General features: G+C 46.1%; 1 pseudogene; it reads right to left on the bottom strand.

Moving 5' to 3' along the window:
* Nucleotides 1–17,655: 17,655 nt before the first annotated feature.
* LOC141101844 (U2 spliceosomal RNA) lies at nucleotides 17,656–17,817 on the bottom strand (annotated as a pseudogene).
* Nucleotides 17,818–18,034: the final 217 nt, after the last annotated feature.

The following is an 18,034-nucleotide window of genomic DNA, read 5'->3' as shown; positions in this document are numbered from 1 at the left end:
GTTTCTCTTACTGTTGCAAGCGGAACTGTAAAATAAAAATTATAATGATAGATCTTCTTTAAATTGTGAAAGAAGTTTCAGTCTTTGCCACCCTCCCAAATAATAACCAGAAATAGGGGGTGACCAACTAGTTTAGGAAGGAGAGCCGTGCCACGTCCAATAATCTATAGCTACAAGATAGAGGGTTCCCCTAGGTGGACTTTTCCGGCACTTGCAAGGGCAAACAGGTAGGGTGTATAAAGAGTAAAGGGCGTTTGTATATAATAAAAACAGTATAATTTTATTAGTATAAACAAGTACATATGATAAAAACAAGCAGTAGATATCCAAGATAACATAATGAAACTACACAGTAGCCATGATGAACACACCAAAAAGAAAAATAGTGAAAAAAGCTCTTCTCAAGCCCGACGCGTTTCGGGGTACTAAGTGTCTGTACGATCCTTCTTCAGGGGCAGAATTGAGAAGGGTTCATCTGTGCTGAGGTGTGTAATTAATTGCTTGTAAGTATTTCTAAAAAAACAGAGGGCCACAGAGTGGTGGCGAAGTATGGCGACAAATATTAATATCGTGGCTGATATAGGTCTAAACACTTAGATGGTGAAAAATGCAGGATGGTGGGCTGCAGTCACCGTGGGGAGGTGTGACAGTGCTCCCGTCCCGCCCGACCCAGGCACGTGCAAGCCAGAGCGGCGTACTGAGGTCACAGGAAGACGTCTCTTAGAAGAAGACAGAAGTGTATCAATGCAGCCTCACCGCCCAGCGTCCAGCAAATGTACTGCCTGAAGAAGGATCGTACAGACACTTAGTACCCCGAAACGCGTCGGGCTTGAGAAGAGCTTTTTTCACTATTTTTCTTTTTGGTGTGTTCATCATGGCTACTGTGTAGTTTCATTATGTTATCTTGGATATCTACTGCTTGTTTTTATCATATGTACTTGTTTATACTAATAAAATTATACTGTTTTTATTATATACAAACGCCCTTTACTCTTTATACACCCTACCTGTTTGCCCTTGCAAGTGCCGGAAAAGTCCACCTAGGGGAACCCTCTATCTTGTACCCTCCTAAATAATAAACAATACTCTGTTTATGATCAGTCTTACCTTTATTGCATTTTGAGGAAAAAACAAATATACTTTAGCAGTTCATCTGGCATAAAGTGCTGTAATACATATATTAAAGTGCATATCCACAGAAACTCAACAACAATGTTGTCACCTTATGTCTGGGTGTGTAACAGAGACTTACATTTGAAACCAGTTATTTAGATGGTGACATTGTACTATATGGAAAATCCTAGAATAATATTGGGAGACGCATACCAAATCGTGTCTGTCATTTGGAGATACCCTAACCAAGGGTGTGTGCTTGTAACAACTTGTATCCCTAACCTTCTATCCCACACCTAGGTACAGAAGGTGGAGGAAGGGGAAGAGAAAAAGGAAATCAAAGAGGAAAGGGGAAAGTATTTGAGGAAAAATAAGATAGATCAAGATAAAGATATTGGGGGAAAGGATGGAAAACCTAAAGATGATGAAAAGATGGGGAGGAAGAGGCCAGAAGAGAAAGAATCTAGAGTAATAGGATAGGCTCTGAATTCTAGTAGATAATGATGAAGAAAACGCAGAGATGAGGAAACCTATTTTTACTAGGTCTGAGAAGTGTCTAAAGTGAACCTATACAGACAGTGTAATTGCAACAGAAGTAGAACTGTCCCTATCCCAGGAGAGCATCTCTTCCAAGTGGTAAATGGAATCAATCTCACAAATCATTTCCAACCGTGGAGGAATATCTGGTTTACGCCAATGGTTAGATAGATTAGCGCAAGTATGTTGGCAGGTGTTAGTACCCTTTAATTGGTATCCCTCCTTTAGTGATATAATGGGTGTAGATAGTGCACTTTATATAATGCCAGCTGTGTGTGAGGCCCAGGGAAGTTAGGGTATGGGAGAAGGACACCCCTGATCAGCAAAGATATAGTGCTGTGTTTGGGCTGTATTAGAGAGTCCTTTGCAGGGCTGAACTGCAGGAGTAATGAGAGAGGACATTAAGGAGCAGACAGAGAAACCTTAACCCTACCCCCGCGCCCTTGACCCCCGACGAGCGGGTCCCTTGGCTCAGTTTAGAGTGGCCTCTCGGTCTATGGAGGATGTCTTTTATGTGACAGGAAGGAACACCCGGTGTGAGTAATACCGTTGTTAAAGACACTGTAACATCTGGGGAAGATGGCTTTAACCATTCTTTGAGACTTAGAAGGGTTCTGCACTTGTGTGACCTCTGCATGGGAAGTTATGTAAAGGAGGAGAGTGTTCTGTACTGTGAACTTCTCAGTGAGTCTTGTACTGATACTGTATTGCAAAGTGTTTGCAACCTAGAAACTGTACTGGAGTAATGTTTGTGCAGTAAAGCATTTAAAATGCACTTTGACTGGACATTTATTTATTCTGGGTTACAGGCCTCAGGCTAGGAATATGAGGCGAGCAGGGTTTAGGCCAGGTGAAGGTGGCACAATATGGTGGAGTTTCCTTAAAATGTTTGTGCAGTAAAGCATTTAAAATGCACTTTGACTGGGCATTTATTTATTCTGGGTTACAGGCCTCAGGCTAGGAATATGAGGCGAGCAGGATTTAAGCCAGGAGAAGGTGGCACAATATGGTGGAGTTTCCCTAAAAGAACAGTTAGGTGACTGTCTCATCTAAAAAGAAGCAGGGTGGGTCCAAGGCTAATATGGTGCGAACCACCAACTAATAACTCATCCTTTACAAGTAGATACCAGCAAATGACAAAGTAGATTCTTTTAAATTTGCTTACAAGGTCATGGGATCATGGAGAGGAGGAGGATAATTTGGGAAACAATACCCTGTTTAATAGGAGATATGACACATTTGTACACTGCAATACAGAACCCACTAAAAAAGAAAATCTAACCCAAGGAAACAAAACACAAATATTAATAGGCACACACATACTGTATTGCCAAAGTGTAAAAAATAAAATGTGCACATCAAGCAAAATAAAACATGAAACAATTTGTTAATAACATGAAATAACAGTCCATAACTCTATGTGAAATCTTGAATAATAAATAAATCCAATGATCTGTATCACTCAGTTCTATCCCTACTGTGCTGAGACGCACTTCAACAAAATGACCATCTGTTAAAGAGTAAGCCAAAAAGCACTAATAATCTACCACCATTGAATAAAACTTGCTTCCCCCTATGGTCTTAAATGCCGTATAGATGGATATCCTAATATGCACGAGTATTTACGCGTTCAATGCTAAGCAAGGAGTATCCAGCACTATCAGATAGTCACATATTTATACAGTTTCAGTAAGGTAGTATCACAGCCACAACCCATCCTTAAATGTCTCACTCAGTATCATGCATGTACACTGCACATCTACAGTATATGCTTACAAGAATGTGCTGATTTGTCAGTGAGATATCCATCTATACAGATTTCAAGACCATAGAGAAAAGCAAGTTTGATTTCATAGAGAGAAGATTTATAAAAGCGTTTGACTTTACCGTTGAACAGGTGGGTATTTAATAGTAAAAAGGTGAGGCCTGAGTATGTACGGTAGGCTCTTTACAAAATAATCTGAAGTGGGAGACTGGGGATAAAGAGAAGGCAAATTTATTAAATACCTTCATCAGCTTTGTGTATACAAAGGAACATGGGGGAGCTCATGTCCAAATTAGGGATGATATTGACACAGCCCCAAATGATCCACAATGGCTCAAAATTGATAATTGATATTCAAAGCCATAGTTTCTAATTTTTAGGGACTCGTTAATGACTGGAATAGTACCGCTGGATTGGTGTAAGGCTTATGTGGTGCCAATATTTAAAAAGGGGTCAAAGTGTAGCAAAGTCCCGGGGGCCCTGAAACCCAATGGTGACCTCCAGAGTTAAGGACAGCTGACATCCTTCAGTGTAGAGTGGGTTAAAAGGTATGGTGGGTGTAAAGCAAGATGAACAGGTGGGCGCCAGACACTTTTTGAAGAAATTTTTTTGTCTCTTAAACAGAACTGTGGGAGAGAGGATTAGGGCCAGGACACCCTTAGGTAGATGCAGTGTTAATTGGCAGACTCTGAGACTTCTATAGGTAGACAGCTATACAGGTGAAGGCCTCCAGCCGGACACCACTTCTGTATAGGCAGGATCACTGTGTCCTATGGCAATGATCTTGTAGCTGTTACTAACGTTAAAGGTATTTAAAACGGAGTTCCAACCACAGATTTTGTTTTTTTTTTAATATATCTGTTACTATCATATGATATTGTTTTTGCATTAGATCTTGTGTTGTAAATAGCGCTGCTTTAGTTACTGTTTAAATTAAAAACTCACCTTATATTCCTTATGATCGGGCGTTCCTATCTTGCTTGTGGGCAGGTGAAGCCCACAAGCACAAACTTCCGCGTTTCAAGGTTGCTGAATAACCAGCATGCACCACCTGTTCTTGCGCATGCGCAGTAAGCTAATTTAGCAGTGCAGGAAACTTCTCAGGTTGCCATCACAACGGGCGTCATCGTCGGAAGTGCCCGCCCCATTGTGATGGCAACCATGATAAGCCTATCAAATACCGGGATTCTAGCCCTCGGCGCTGCCCAGTGACTCCTGGGAAATGTTGACACACATCTCCCAGGAGCACTAGCGAACACAGGCGCCGAGGGAAGTGACATCAAGCGCCATGGAGAGGAAGGGGGCAGATTACAAGAGACTCCATAGCAACAGCCCTAAGCAAGTATGTAAAAAAATATTTTTTTTTAATGTTTTTTCTGATGTTTTTTTCCAGTTAATTAATGTAAAGTTAATTTTGTGGGTGGGACTCCGCTTTAACTATCTGCAACACGAACAGTTCTCTTTACCCCACACTCACTGACTGTGGGTCTTCACTCAATGAGCTCTCAGTCTCTCTCTCTCTAGACTTCAGGTCCACTAGCCACTGGATCCTCTGAGCTCTTTCACTGTAACACTCGGTATCTTCCTCAAGCGTCACCCCCACTTCACTGCTGGGTCCCTGGCTTGGTACTCACATATACTCCTCAAGCTTCACCCCTACTAACATGTTAGGTCCCTGGCTTGGCACTCCACAAGCATCACCTCTGCTGTACCGCTGAGTCCCTGACTTGTCACTTGCTGATGTTTTCCCACTTCTTGACCATCCCCGGTTGGCGAGAAGTCTGCTCTGGTACTGGTCCCAGCTTACTCACAATGGTCACCGATAGCAAGGTGGATGGTCCCTTTGTGGTTACAGTTCCTCCTTTACCTCTGACCACGACTGGTTCCCCGGCCGGCTGAACCAATACTTCTGGTTGGACTACAAGCCTGCAGTCCCAACCCTGCACTACACCTGGATAGGCTCTCAAATAGCCTAGCAGCCAGATGTCCCCGGGATAAGCCTTAGGTTTCTGGCCTAGCAGCCCCCCGATCACCTGACTCTACCCAAATTAATAGGTTCTCCCAGCAGGCCAATGGGCCCAAGAAAATCCCTGCCTATTGGATGAGACACCCCATTCATTCCTAATCTGTCCCTGCAATGCCTTCGTCTTATCTAATGTCACCAGATACCCGGTCATCTAGTGACAGAAGAGAGAAGTGCAGCAATTCCAGAATTAGGGTGAAATCAATTGACCTCCTTACAATTGGCCAAGGCAACTATCTCTTGGCAAAAAAATTTAATAGCAACCCTGCCTAAACATCAGGGTGCTACATCAGTAACTATAGACCTGTTAGTTTAACTTCTATAAATGGGAAGCCCTCACTGGACCCCACCAACCTGAACAACTTAAGACCCATCTCATTCCTCCCATTCACCTCTAAACTTCTAGAATGCTTAGTCTACAACCGTCTTAGCTCCTACCTCAGTGAAAATAACCTTCTTGACCCCTTACAGTCTGGCTTTCACTCGCAGCACTCCACAGAAACTGCCTTACTAAAACTCACTATCGATTTACTAACTGCTAAAACCAACAGCCAGTACTCCATACTCCTACTACTTGATCTCTCTTCGGCCTTTGATACTGTTGACCTCCAAGATTCTGCTCTATCCTGGTTCTCTGCCTATTTATCACAGCGCTCCTTCAGTGTCACCTACAACTCTGTCTCCTCCTCTCCATTGCCCATTTCTGTGGGGGTCACCCAAGGCTCTGTTCTTGGACTCCTTCTCTTCTCTATCTACACTTCCTCCCTTGGTCACTTGATAACCGCCCAGGGCTTCCAATACCACTTGTACGCCGATGATACCCAAATCTATCTGTCTACTCCTCACCTCACTCCTTCAGTCTCCTCTCGCATTACTAACTTACTAACTGACATATCAGCATGGATGTCTCACCACTTCGTTAAACTAAATCTCTCTAAAGCTGAGCTATTAATATTCCCCCCCCTGCCCGTGCCCCCCTCTATGACTTTTCCATCAAAATCAACAATGCAACTATCAGTCCCTCCCCTCATGCCAGGGTACTAGGTGTAATCTTAGACTCTGACTTGTCATTTCAGCCTCAAGTCCAATCGTTGTCTAAAGTTTGTAGAATTCACCTCCGTAACATCTCTAAAACGTGTCCCTTTTTAACAAATGAAACCACCAAGCTCCTCATCCACTCCCTTGTTATCTCTCACCTATTGCAACTCCCTTCTCATTGGCCTGCCTCTCCATAGGCTATCCCCTCTTCAGTCTATCATGAATGCTGCTGCCAGACTTATACACCTTACCAACCGCTCAGTGTCTGCCAACCCTCTCCTCCAATCCCTACACTGGCTCCCAATCACCTAGCGAATTAAATTCAAAATACTGACGACAACATACAAAGCCATTCACAAGTCTGCCCGGAGCTACATTACCAATCTCGTCTCCAAATATCACCCAAGTCGTCCTCTCTGCTCTTCTCAAGACCTTCTACTCTCAAGCTCTCTCTTCTCCTCCTCCCATACTCATCTTCAGGATTTCTCCAGAGCCTCTCCCATCCTCTGGAACTCGCCACCTCCATCTGTCCAGCTATCCCCTACTTTTGCTACCTTCAGGCAATCCCTGAAAACTCATCTCTTCAGGAAAGCTTATCACGTCTCCAACTAATCTTTTACAACTTTCATCAGCTCATTCCCCACAGTTACAATCTTTTGTGCCACCTGCCCCACCCTATTAGATTGTAAGCTCTTCTGAGCAGGGCCCTCTTAATCCTCTTGTATTTTATTGTATTATAACTGTATTGTCTCCCTTTTATATTGTAAAGTGCTGCGTAAACTGTTGGCGCTATTTAAATACTGTATAATAATTATAATAGTACTGGAGCATTCAATAAATGACCATATACAGTGAGGGGTCAAATACTTATTTCACTCATTAAAATGCAAATCAATTTATAATTTTTTTGATATGCGTTTTTTTTGGATATTTTTGTTGTTATTCCGTCTCTCACTGTTAAAATAAACCTACCATTAAAATTTTAGACTGATCATTTCTTTGTCAGCGAGCAAACGTACAAAATCAGCAGGGGATCAAATACTTTTTTCCCTCACTGTAATGGGCTCTAAAGTTCTAGTCCCTAAGAAGGAATGGGTGGCCAAACCTTTTGATGACACTTAAGCATCTCAAGAGAAGTTCCATTCTAAAGCTCTCATCTTAGAGATCTTAGATCTCAAAATGGCCACATTTGCCTGTATATAGTACCTTAAAAAAAGGTTAAGCCGGAAGCATGGGGCAGAACCGCGTGTGTTAGAGGCTCAGCCCAAGGGGAGCCTGACCAATGCCGGCGGTAAAGGAGAAGCAGTTGCCACAAAGGGAAGACCACTCCTGTTACCAGAGGCAAGTTTGGAAGGGATGAAGTTCTGAAGGAGTACCAGAGCAGACGCTTCACTAGCTGGGGACAGTGAAGTAGTGGGAAAGCTTCAGTGGAGACTCATCCAGGAAGGCAGCAGGTAGCTGTGAGTAAAGCTTGAAGAAGTACGGCAGGTAGCTGTAAGTAAAGCTTGAAGATAAAGTACAGTGGTAAGCTGTGGGTGAAGCTTGGGAATCCAGCATGTAGCTGAGAGTCCAAGAAGTCTAGTGAAAGACAACGAGCTGTGCTTAAAGTGATTGTAAGGCTTTGTTTTTTATTTTTTTAAAATAACAAACATGTCATACTTACCTCCACTGTGCAGTTTGTTTTGCACAGAGTGTGCCTGATCCTTGACTTCTGGGGTCCCCCGGCAGCACTGGTAGCTCCTCCCCGCATCGTATAATCCCCTAGGAGAAGCTCTCTCCTGGGGGGGGGGTTTACCTTGCGGACGCGCTCCCAAGTCCAGCATTCGGCGTCTATGGACGCCGAATGTAGAACTCAGCCCCGCCCCCCACATCATTGGATTTCATTGACAGCAGCGGGAGCCAATGGCTGCGGTGCTATCAATCTATCCATTCAAGAGCCGAATACCCCGGGCAGAGAGGAAGAGCACGTCTCCGGCGGGGGAACACAGGACTCAGGTGAGTAAACCCGGGGGCGCTGGGGGGGCGGTCAGTGACAGAAGTTTTTTCACCTTAATGAATAGGATGCATTAAGGCGAAAAAACATGAGGGTTTACAATCCCTTTAAGGATCTACAGTGGGATACTGTGAGTTAAGCTGGAAGATCTACAGTGGATTACTGTGAGTTAAACAGGAAGATCTACCCAGAGGAATCTAGCAGTTTTCTGGATGCTGAGTTCATGGAGGAGGAGGTAGCCTCGGCAGTAGGGTCATTCCCTAGTGGTAAGGCTCCTGGACCCGACGGTCTGCCAATTGAGTGGTACCGCCATTACTCGGAGACCTTGGTGCCCAGACTGCTTCAATTATACACAGAATGTTTTCAAAAGGGAAGCCTCCCCCTCTCCTTTTATGAGGCTCACATTGTATTGTTGGCTAAACCAGATAAGGACCCATTACAGTGTTCATCATATAGGCCCATTTCTTTATCAAATATGGACTTCAAAATACTGACCAAACTGTTAGCTACTAGATTGATGTTGGTCCTGCATCAGGTTATCTCCCCAGACCAAACGGGGTTTATGCCCAAAAAGGCCACGGATATTAACTTGCGCAGGGTTTTCACTCACACGCAGCTGGGCCCAGATATTTCCAGCGGTGGAATACTGGTCTTTCTAGATTTGGAAAAGGCCTTTGATTCCGTGGATTGGAATTACATGAGGGTGGTATTGGAGGTACTTGGATTTGGTCCTAGGTTCCGGAAGTGGATCGACATTCTATATCATTGTCCTACAGCAGCCATAAAGTTGAACAATATGTTATCCGAATTTTTTCCAATATATAGGGGCACTCGCCAAGGATGCCCTTTATCCCCAGGTCTTTTCTCTATCATGATTGAACCCTTGGCTGCGGCTTTGCGAGCCTCTGAGGAGGTACAAGGGATAACGGTGGGTAGCCTGACTGAAAAAACAGCACTATATGCGGATGATATGGTTCTTTTTTTGCAAGACTCCAAGAATTCCCTGTCGGCAGCTTTAGACATCCTAAACTCCTTTGCTCGCTTTTCGGGTCTGAGGGTCAACTGGGGGAAATCCCAGATTCTATCACTCAAGACTCCATCCCCTAGATGTGAGATTCCCACAGATTGTCCTTTGCAGAGGGTAGAAGTGATTAAATATCTGGGGTTACACATATCCAACTCCGTATCAGACTTTATTGCTTTGAATGTCGATCCGCTTCTGACTAAACTAAAGTCCAGGCTACAGGCATGGCAGAATTTACCATTGACACTCATAGGTAGAGTGAACTTAGTGAAAATGAAATTTTTGCCTCTGTTTCTGTATATATTTCGGAATTCCCTTGTTTGGATTCCGAGATATATATTCAAAAGAATAGATCAGCTCATAACGACTTTCCTGTGGCAGGGGCGACACCCCCGCATTAAACTTCGGGTGCTGCAGCTGCCGTGGAAACAAGGGGGATTGGCGGTCCCAGACTTTCATAAATATTTCTTAGCGGGTCAGCTAGTAATCGTACATAGGTGGTTTGTTATGCCTGAGGACGACACTGCTAACACTCTAGAGGCAGCGGTTGTTGGTTCTTATGAGGCACTGAGACATCTCCTGTTTCGGGGTTTCAGGGCTCCGTATAGACTCACAATATCCATGCGTGCGACTGGTAGGGCATGGGTGGCGGTGACCAAGATGGGTAATGCGTCTGAAATTTCTCCTCACACACCACTTTGGAAGAATCCTATATTAGCACACTTTTATGACCATCCAGATCCGGTCATCTGGACTAAATTTGGTATTAAGACACTGAAAGACATAGTGGGTGGTGGGGAACTTCTACAGTTTGACACCCCTAAAACTAAGTTTAATCTTCCCAACACTCACCTGTTCCGTTATTTTCAGCTCAGGCATGCATATAATGCCCAGTTTGGAAATAATGGAATTACCCCGAAAATGAGTGATATTGAGTCTTTACTGAGGGAGGACACTTTGGACAAGGCCTTGTCTACAATATACAAACAACTGTTCGGTGAGGGGGGAGATCTCCTTGCAAAGTGTAGGGCGATGTGGGATGAGGTGTTCCCCCAGATGGACGGGGATGACTGGGACGATGTATGGGACATTAATTTTACTAGATTGGTTTCTGCTAGAGACCAACTCATTCAATTCAAATTGCTTCATCGCATATATCTTACTCCAGCTAGATTAGCTGGAATGTTCCCTACCCGGTCACCTAGTTGCTGGTGGTGCAGCTCCCTCACTGCTGATTTCATGCATATTTTCTGGAATTGCTCGAACATTCAAGCATTTTGGAAGGGAGTTACAGAATGTATAGCAGAAGTAACAGCCATTCCTATACAGCCCACAATAGAGGTGTGCCTTTTGGGGTTGGTGGACAATTTAGCCCCAAAGAGAGTGACTAGTACTTTGCTAACGATCCTAATCTTTATTACGCTAGAAAAATGATAGTGTTGTCATGGAAAAAGCCTAATCCTCCATCTGTATCAGCGTGGAAGGGTGTGGTGAATAGGGCTGCACCTTTATACAAGGCTACATACATTAGCAGGGGCACACCACAAAAATTTGATAGAGTGTGGGGCAGTTGGATGAATAGTGACACTACCGTGGCGGATTGAGTGATACCTAATGGAATATGCTTATAGTGGGTTTTAACATGTATGTAACTATCTGACATATCCTAAAGTTTTCATTGACTGATATTGTGAAAAGGTGGCCTAATTACTATTATCTTATTTTTTATTTTTACTGAGCGAAGGTCTGAAGGGAAGAGGAGTGAGCCAATGCTGAAGAACTGTAAATAGTTTATTTTGTGTGTGGCCCAATGGGTCTTGTATGTACTTGTTATGGTATGTTAAAAAAAGCAATAAATAAAACTTTTCAAACAAAAACAAAACAGGAAGATCTACAGTAGGATACTGTGACAGAAGTTGTTGCCATAGGAGACAGTGGTTGCTACAAGATACAGATTGCTGCATTCAGCTTAAAGGCCCTCGTTTTGTATTACCGTCTGCCTAGTTTTATTTTTGTCTGCAGAGTTTGCCTTAATTGCTATTGTATTTGCCTAAGGGTGTCCTGTGCCCTAAACCCTCTCTTCCCACTGTTCCTGTTAAGAGAAATAAAACTCACTTTGTTAATTTTTACAAAAAGTGACTGGCGTCCAATCTTTCCACCTTGCACAACACCCATTATGCCTAGTAACCTGCACTCTGCAATCAAGCCCTTGGAAGTCCAGGAGACCGATTCACTAGAAAAAAATAAATTTTAAGAAAAAGTCAGCATGGATTCATGAAAGACAGATGCTGTCAGACAAATCTGATTTCTTTTTATGAGGAGGTGAGCAAAATCTTGGACAGAGGGGTGGCCGTGGACGTGGTATACTTTAGATTTTGCAAAAGCATTTGACACAGTTCTCCACATATGGCTAATGTGTAAGGTAAAATCTTCAGACTTGGAAAAATCAGTTTGTAAATAGATAGAAAACAAGCTAAAATGCAGTATTCAAAGAGTAGTGGTTGATGATTCTTACTCTGAATGGTCTAAGGTTATCAGTGGTGTACCCCAAGGTTCCCCACCAGGTTATAGAGTCTGGGATTGAAAGTACTATTTCAATGGATGCAGTGGAAGAACATCCTTACAGGATGTCTCCAACTTACAAGCCAACATCAATGCACTGTCTAATTGAGCAACTGTGTGGCAAATTAGGTTTAATGTTGATAGATGTAAAGTTATGTACTTGGGGGTAAAAATATGCATGCATCTTACGTACTAGGGGAGTACAACTGGGGGAATCTATGGGGGAGAAGAATCTGGGTATTCTGGTAGATCACAGACTTAATAATTGCATGAAATGCCAAGCTGCGGTTTCCAAAACAAGCAAAGCAAAATCCTTTCTTGTATTAAAAGAGTTATGCCGCGCACACACGAGCAGATTTTTCGTCGGACTGAACTACGAAGGACTTTTATGCCGCGTACACACGGTCGGACTTTCCGGCATACTTGGTCCGGCGGACCAGAGTGTGCCGGACAATCCGCCCGTGTGTGGGCGGCGGCGGACTTTTCCGGCGGACTTCTTCCCAAAAGCCCGCCGGACCTAGATTTGAAACAAGTTTTAAATCTTTCCGTAGGACTCAGTTTCGGGCGGAAAGTCCGCTCGTGTGTGTGCTGGTCCGACGGAAAGCCCGCTCGTGTGTAGGCTGGTCCGACGGACCAGATACGACGCGAGGGCAGGGTATTGCATCTCGCGCTCTCTGCAATAGGAAAAACAAATTTTCCTATTGCGGTGAGCGCGGTGCATGCCAGGCCCTTAGGTCTGGTATGGATTATAAAGGGAACCCCCTACGCCGAAAAAACGGCGTGGGGTCCCCCCTAAAGTCCATACCAGACCCCGATCCGAGCACGCAGCCTGGCCGGTCAGGAAAGGGGGTGGGGACGAGCGAGCGCCCCCCCCCCCTCCTGAACCGTACCAGGCCGCATGCCCTCAACATGGGGGGTGGGTGCTTTGGGGGAGGGGGGCGCCCTGCGGGGCCCCCCCACCCCAAAGCACCTTGTCCCCATGTTGATGAGGACAAGGGCCTCTTCCCGACAACCCTGGCCGTTGGTTGTCGGGGTCTGCGGGCGGGGGCTTATCGGAATCTGGGAGCCCCCTTTAATAAGGGGGCCCCCAGATCCCGGCCCCCCACCCTATGTGAATGAGTATGGGGTACATGGTACCCCTACCCATTCACCTAGGGAAAAAGTGTAAGTAATAAAACACACTACACAGGTTTTTAAAATATTTTATTAAACAGCTCCGGGGGGGGGATCTTCCTCCGGCTTCGGGGGTCTTCTTCCGGCTTCGGGGGTCCCTCCGCTTCATCTTCTCCCGGCGTCCGGTTGGTTCTTCTCCGCTCTCTTCTCCCGGTGTTCCTGTTCTTCGGCCGGCTCCTCTGCTGTCTTCAAGTAGCTCTCTTGCCAGCAGAGGTCCGGACTTCTGGGCTTCTGGGCTTCTGGGCTTCTGGGCTTCTCTTCCCCAGATGTTGACACGACGCTCTCTCCTGCTGGACTGCTCTCCGAGGGCTGCGTTGTGACTTATATAGGTGGAGACCCCGCCCCCTTTTGATGTCACAGTCCCTGGGCATGCTGGGACTGTGACGTTTTAGGGGGCGTGGTCACTGGGTGATGTTGACCACGCCCCCTAAAACGTCACAGTCCCAGCATGCCCAGGGACTGTGACATCAAAAGGGGGCGGGGTCTCCGCCTATATAAGTCACAACGCAGCCCTCGGAGAGCAGTCCAGCAGGAGAGAGCGTCGTGTCAACATCTGGGGAAGAGAAGCCCAGAAGCCCAGAAGCCCAGAAGTCCGGACCTCTGCTGGCAAGAGAGCTACTTGAAGACAGCAGAGGAGCCGGCCGAAGAACAGGAACACCGGGAGAAGAGAGCGGAGAAGAACCAACCGGACGCCGGGAGAAGATGAAGCGGAGGGACCCCCGAAGCCGGAAGAAGACCCCCGAAGCCGGAGGAAGATCCCCCCCCCCGGAGCTGTTTAATAAAATATTTTAAAAACCTGTGTAGTGTGTTTTATTACTTACACTTTTTCCCTAGGTGAATGGGTAGGGGTACCATGTACCCCATACTCATTCACATAGGGTGGGGGGCCGGGATCTGGGGGCCCCCTTATTAAAGGGGGCTCCCAGATTCCGATAAGCCCCCGCCCGCAGACCCCGACAACCAACGGCCAGGGTTGTCGGGAAGAGGCCCTTGTCCTCATCAACATGGGGACAAGGTGCTTTGGGGTGGGGGGGCCCCGCAGGGCGCCCCCCTCCCCCAAAGCACCCACCCCCCATGTTGAGGGCATGCGGCCTGGTACGGTTCAGGAGGGGGGGGGGCGCTCGCTCGTCCCCACCCCCTTTCCTGACCGGCCAGGCTGCGTGCTCGGATCGGGGTCTGGTATGGATTTTAGGGGGGACCCCACGCCGTTTTTTCGGCGTAGGGGGTTCCCTTTATAATCCATACCAGACCTAAGGGCCTGGTATGCCCCGCGACGGGGCTCGCAAGGTGTCAATCTCGCCGATAAAAACGGCAAGATTGACATCCTTTTCTAGTCCCGTCGCACCTGAGTCACGTTCAAAATGAACGGACTTGTCCGTGTGTGGGCAAGTCCGTTCATTCTGAAAGTCCGCCGGAACTCCGGCGAAAGTCCGTCGGAAAGACGGGCGGACTTAGCCCGCCGGAAAGTCCGGGTGTGTGTGGGCAAGTCCGTCCGTTTTAAAGTCCGGCGCACCTGGCGGACAAAGTCCGTCGGAAAGTGTGCCGGACCAAGTAGGATAGAAAGTCCGACCGTGTGTACGCGGCATTAGACGGAGTTCCGACGGAGTTCTGATGAAACGGACTTGCCTACACATGATCACACCAAAGTCCGATCCTTTCGAACGTGATGACGTACGACCGGACTAGAATAAGGAAGTAGTCAATAGCTGCCCTTGCGTTGTTTTTGGTCCATCGGACTAGCATACAGACGAACAGATTTTTCGATAGGAATTGAGTCCGTCGGAAAGATTTGAATCTTGTTCTATTTCTAAGGCCAGTCAGATTTTTAGACAGAAAAGGTCAGATGAAGCCCACACACAATCGAATTGTCTGACGGATTCGTTCCGTCGGACCTTTGATGCCGAAAAGTCTGGTTGTGTGTATGCGGCATTATGGACTGCAGAGAGAGAGAGACATTATTTTACCCCTGTACAAATCATTAAAAAGACCTCATCAATCTGGCGTTTTTTTTTAAGCCCAGTGTACATGGTGTCATGGGGGGATATAATCGACATGTATAATTACATAAGTGATCCATATAGTGAACTCGGTGTAGTGTTATTCTCCTTAAAGTGGATTTCAAACCGTTTCTGTGTTTATTAAAAGTCAGCAGCTACAAAAAGTGTAGCTGCTGACTTTAAATAAACACACACTCACCTGTCCCACGATCCAGCGATGCGGCTGCCTGAAGCCTCAGTTCTCTCCCCTGCCTCTCCCCAATGCCGGCATCCCTAGTGTGGGTGCCCGGCTGTGACAGCTTGCGGCACCACAACTTCCACTTGAGTGGAAGTTGGGTACCTGTCAAAACTAGGTACCCGCTCCCCCCCCCCCCCAAAAAAAATAATTACATGCCAAATGTGGCATGTTGGGGAGTCAGGAGTCCTTAAAGCGGAAGTTCCAGTTTTGGGTGAGACTCCACTTTAAAGTGATTGTAAAGTCAAAAGGTTTTTTATCTTAATGAATTCTATGCATTAAGATAAAAAGCCTTGTGTGTGCAGCAGCCCCCCTCAGCCCCTCTAATACTTACCTGAGCCCCATCTCTATCCAGCAATGTTGTAGGAGTGTCCTGGCTCATTGTCTGAGATATTGGCTCCCACTGCTGTCAAAGTCAGTCAGCCAATGAGGAGAGAAAGGAGTGGGTCTGAATGGACACAGGGAGTTGTGGCTCGGGTGACTCCATAGCAAGCTGCTTGCTTTGAGGGCACTGAACAGGAGGGAGGGGCCAGTAGCACCGAAGAAGGACCCGAGAAGAGGAGGATTCAGGCTGCTCTGTGCAAAACCACTGCACCGAGCTAAGTATGACATGTTTGTTATTTTTAACTGAAAAAAAACGAGAACGAGACTTTAGGATCACTTTAGGGTCATTACAAAGGACAAGGGGGCACTCTCTACATCTGGAGGAAAAGAGATTTAATCTCTAGATATGGAAGGGCTTCCTCACAGTAAAAGCTGTAAAAATTTGGCATAGACTCCCTCAAGAGCTGGTTCTGGACAGCTCAGTAGATTGTTTTAAAAAAGGCCTGGGCTCTTTTCTAAATGCACATATTATAACTGGTTACTAATATTTATAGGTAAAGCTGATCCAGGGAATATACGATTTCCTATTCTGGGGATCAGGAAGGAAATTTTTCCCCTGTCCCAGCAAATTGTATCATGCTTTATTGTTTTTTTTTGCCTTCCTATGGATGAACTGTGGGTATAGGTTAGTGCAGTGTTTCTCAACCTTTTTCAGTCAAGGCACCCTTTAAAATTCTGCACCCCATTCTAAAATGTGAAAATCAAAACGAAGACTTTGACATAATGCCGCAACATCTAAACACATTTTTTTTTTTTTTTTTATTGAAAGCCTATGCGTGCATAACACACCCAAAAAACTTCACCCGGTGCCAAAAAAATGTGCACACACATAGAGAGTGAACACAAAAAAGTGCAACGGGTACACAGACGTGCCAATTCCCTGATCCCCCGGGGCGTTAGGCTCCAGACGGGGACAAAGGTACTTTACAATGGTCTATCTGGCCGAAGCCAGACAGACCCCGTTCTCTGGAGGGCCTGCCGAAACAGAACCCACCCAAGTACTAGGTGGGGCTCCCCCGAAGGGAGACCCCATGAGAGAGGGTGAACTAAGCCAAAAGGCCATGTCCACCCCTACCCAAGACTTTCGGGGCTGGCCCAAGGACCGCATCCTTACTCATCACACAGTGAGGCAAACCGTGTACAAACATAAAAAGACAAAAAGTGACAAACATAGGTTTCAAATAAATAAAATAAAGTGGGGAAGGGTTAGTGGAGAGGAGAGAGGAGAGAGGAGAGAGGAGAGTGAAAAAAGGTGGCCATTGTGTAAAACAATGACCAGGCCCTCCGGCCAGGAATAAAAAATTCCTCTGGTCCCAGCCAAAAGGCCTGGCCCAAGAGGCAGGTGCTAAAAAAGCGTGTTCTATGGTGCAGTGACCGTGGTGCCTCAAATCAAAGTGACTGCCACTCACAGTGATTATTTGGCACCCCTGGACGGCCACTCCAGGGGCACATACTCCATAGGCTTTCAAGACCAACCCTGGCCCACAGCCCAGACCACAGCAGCCCCCACCACAGACAGAAAAGGCATGAAGTTCAGGGAGCTTGGTGAGAGTCCTTGCCCCTAAGGCTTCACCGTCGCTCCCATCACTCCTTCCAATTTCACATTCGGGTAGATACTAACCACACCCCCCCACCAGCAAAAGGGGAGTAAGCGTTCTCTTCCCGAATAACTGTCTGTAGCTAGAGCTACCTCAATCCAGGCCAGAAGGCCAGGGACCCGACCCTCCGGCCAGACCAAAATGCAGCACCCATTCTCACCAGGAGCACCCTTCCAGACGGCTCAGACTCAACCATTGGCCGGTCCCCAGTCTATCTGTTGGGCAACTCAGCATAGTCCCTGCTGAGTACCGCCCTTCCAGGCACTATAACATTGGATTTGCTGGCCCTCCCCAACGAGAGTGACACAGCGCTCCTCTGGAAACTGATAAGAACAGATACTACACTTGATCTTAGCCAAAAGGCCGAGAAGTGATCTAAACACATAGGACACCCAACATTAGAGGTGATTTATTCTTCCAAAGCAAATACATCTTTGTCACCCCATCTAGTTTATAGCCTCCCTCCTGATACTTGCAAGCTATGGAGGCGTTATGTGCTAAAGTAATTATCTTATCTTTTGTGTGTTTTATGTGTGCCTTTAAAATCACATCTGGGAGTTAATGGCTTTCCCTAAGTGGATTATAGGCTATC

The sequence above is a fragment of the Aquarana catesbeiana genome, linkage group LG06, assembly GCF_042186555.1.
Source record: "Aquarana catesbeiana isolate 2022-GZ linkage group LG06, ASM4218655v1, whole genome shotgun sequence".
Taxonomy (NCBI): domain Eukaryota; kingdom Metazoa; phylum Chordata; class Amphibia; order Anura; family Ranidae; genus Aquarana; species Aquarana catesbeiana.
The sequence above is the reverse complement of the archived record's forward strand: the minus strand, read 5'-3'. Positions and strand labels throughout refer to the sequence as shown.